The following is a 3,155-nucleotide window of genomic DNA, read 5'->3' as shown; positions in this document are numbered from 1 at the left end:
TGCACCTGTGCTTCTCCTGCTATGACAAGTCAAAATGTCTGCTGTGAACAAGCCCAGTAAAGAACAGGCACAAATCACCAGTGTAATAAAATGTGTCTTCTAGGTTTTGTAGTTATAGGCCGTTATAATCAATAAAGTAAGGCTGTTGTCATATGAAACTGTACGGCACTCATTTTCATTCGGTGTAGAATTTCGTATAGGCAAAAAAATGGATAAAACTTAAATACATTTTACAAATACAATGGAATGAATTACATTGTTGCCAGAAATGCAACAAAGGAAATAAAAGGGCAGTAGAGAAGCCAATCAATCAAAAGCAAAGGAAAGCAGCATAGTTTTTCCTGTAACTTTGAAAGTGGCTAGAGTTCGGGCACAATTATCATCATCAGGAAGTTGGTTCCATGTGTGTGCAGCATAGAAGCTAAAAGCAGCTTCACCCTGTTTGGTTCTGACTGGTGGTTCTACCAGCAGTCTGCTTCCTAAAGATCTAAGAGACCCTACTGGGGTTATGCTCTTGAAGGAGATCAGAGATGTGTTTCGGCCCCCTATCACTAAGTGATTTATAAACCAGCAGCAGCACATTAAAATCTGTTCTGTTCTTGTTAGAACTCTGGCAGCATTGTTGTGAATGAGCTCAAGTTGTTCAATTCCAGTTATCCCGACCCTGCTGGAGCTGAATGCATGTATGAATTCACATGTTGCATGATTTTGGGGCGTTGACATGCAGGCGTGATGTGTTCACATCTGTCTATATTTAAAGGTATGTGTGTTTACTGTATATCCCTCTCTGGTGTAACAGTAATTGTATGTCACATACAGTACAATCAGCATGCTGGTAAACACATATGAGAATAATACATTTAATTAAAAAATGCTTAAAAAAAATCAATCACTGAGAAAAATTATCTAGTAAGAAATATTTCTCACAGTTTTTTGACAGTTGTCACTTAGGGAATGTAATCATTCTTTGGGGAATGGACCCAAAGGCTTCTGTTCTCCACTGGTGCTGGGATAAGGTTGGGATATGGTTGGGATTTGTTCATCCCACCACAGAAAAATAATACTCATAAAATTGTAATATGACCATTTTTAAAAGGAGTCATTAAAGTTTGAGAAATGTACAAGGGAGTTGCATAGTAAAATTGTATATGCATACAGTAAGTGAAAAGCAAAAGGTTTAGAAATTTTTAATGCTTTTAATTCACAAATTTTACTAAAAATATTCATTTAAAATCTTAAATTTCTCTGTTTTTTTTCTTAAATTCGTATTAAAAGCAATGGCTAGCCACTAACTCAAATTTTGGCAAATAGTTAGGGATTTTAAAGTTAAGAAGTCTTTGTCACCAATCAAAGGCAGACAGAGCCCCACAGCAAACATGACGCCAGGTAAGCAAGGCAAAAGGATGGGGCGCAGCACCTACAACAGAAAACAGAGAGCCAAGCAGATGGCTGGGGCTGTCACATCAACACACCAGCAAAACACATAAACACCAAGACAGAACACACCTCCAAAGATGCTCTCAAATTTGTGTAAATACCTTCCAAAAGGCACAATATTTATACAAATTACTAACAAGATTAAATTACTTCTTATGACTGTAAGAAGTAATTTAATGTCATACCGGTACTGTATATTAGTTTTTAATATCTGTTTGATACCAGTTTGAAATTAGATAGTGGATTTTCTTTAGTTTCCAAAAATAATTTTGAATTAAATTGTTTTATGCTGCTTGATGTCGACCATCCCTGGTTGATTCTTCGTCATTCTCAAGCCAGCAGCTTCTATAATGCCACACTTTTTTTTGCGGCTGTTTCACTATAATGTTTATTTACAAAAGCAGAATATCAGTGTAAATGTCCTGTGTCAGTTGGTGTCATTGGATGAACTGTTGGATGAACAGTTGTTTTTTTTTCTTCCTACAGCACCAAGACTGCATCCTTACTCCGACTCCTCCATGGCAACAATCACTAAGACTAGTTACTTCATCAGCGGAGCAGGAGGAAGGCAACAGTACCCAGGACAAAACACCACATCATGTGCAGAGAGGCTGCCTGGAGAACCATAAAGCTACAGAGGAGGGAACTCTGTCGTCACCTCTTTCTTTAGAGCACAGGTCTTACATTAGTCCAACATTTGTCAAATATCCACAAACATCTATTGGGAAAGCTGTTGAGAACACCCCCATCCTGACCACTTGGTTCAGTCCCACCCAGCCTGGCCACAAAAGAGATTTACCACTTAGCTATAAGGCAAAGTGGTTTTCTACCAGACAACTCACCAAGACATTTTTTGTCAAGCTCCTTGGCTTGGGAGGCTTTGCCTTTCTCTGAGAGTCTTGCAGAGTTTTTGGGTGAGGGAAACAAAGATTTTGACGTTGTTAGTGAAACCGATCCACATCTAAAAGTGCAAAATCATAAAGAAACAGTAAGAAACAAGCTGGAAATCAGATCACAAGACAAGAACTTGTCAAGTGAATCAACCTCTGTGTGTGTGTGTGTGTGTGTGTGTGTGTGTGTGTGTGTGTGTGTGTGTGTGTGTGTGTGTGTGTGTGTGATTGCCTGCAGGTGTGCCAGGTTCAGAGCAGCACCATCAGCTGTATCTCATCACTGTAATCAAGCCTCTTCAAATACTCAGCCCTGCCGTTTCCACTCTGCCAGATTGAAGACTCTGTTACTAGTTAGTGTTTCCTAAACTGTAGCCATTATTTATCAGGTTCTTGCTATTTTTACATGTAGTTCCTGTCATTTGTCTTCTCAGACTCATCCTGTTCTCCATTCCTCTCGCAGTCATACCTGTTCTGACTCTGGCCCCTGTCTTCCCCCACCTCGTCTGGTCGAGCCGGCTGTTTTGCCTTTGCCCTGCTGCTCCAGTCTAGATCCTTGCTCGACTAAGTTCCCTTGGGTCTCACTCTGGACCTGGTCCCTTGGCACCCAACTGCCCCTGCCCCAGCCTCAGTCCCCAGTTTGTAGCTACCAATTAAAGCTACCCCCCCCCTCCCCAATCTGCAACACATTTTTCCCCCTTGCTCTTAAGTAAATATCTTTAACTTAGTTCCTGCGGCTAAAGGCTAATGTCCCACATAAACACCAGACAAACAGAACCTGAGAGGTAATAAATACATCCAGGAATGGTTTAATTCGGCCAGGCACACGAG

General features: G+C 40.5%; 1 long non-coding RNA gene across 1 annotated transcript; it reads right to left on the bottom strand.

Annotated features, from left to right (window-relative positions):
- Positions 1-1,224: 1,224 nt before the first annotated feature.
- LOC120794643 lies at positions 1,225-2,897 on the bottom strand. The gene is made up of 3 exons (XR_005708148.1): positions 2,794-2,897; positions 2,280-2,398; positions 1,225-1,417 (listed from the first exon to the last, which is right to left on the bottom strand). It is a non-coding gene; the product is annotated as an uncharacterized LOC120794643 (long non-coding RNA).
- Positions 2,898-3,155: the final 258 nt, after the last annotated feature.

This window comes from Xiphias gladius, chromosome 1 (assembly GCF_016859285.1).
Source record: "Xiphias gladius isolate SHS-SW01 ecotype Sanya breed wild chromosome 1, ASM1685928v1, whole genome shotgun sequence".
Taxonomy (NCBI): Eukaryota; Metazoa; Chordata; class Actinopteri; order Istiophoriformes; family Xiphiidae; genus Xiphias; species Xiphias gladius.
The sequence above is the reverse complement of the archived record's forward strand: the minus strand, read 5'-3'. Positions and strand labels throughout refer to the sequence as shown.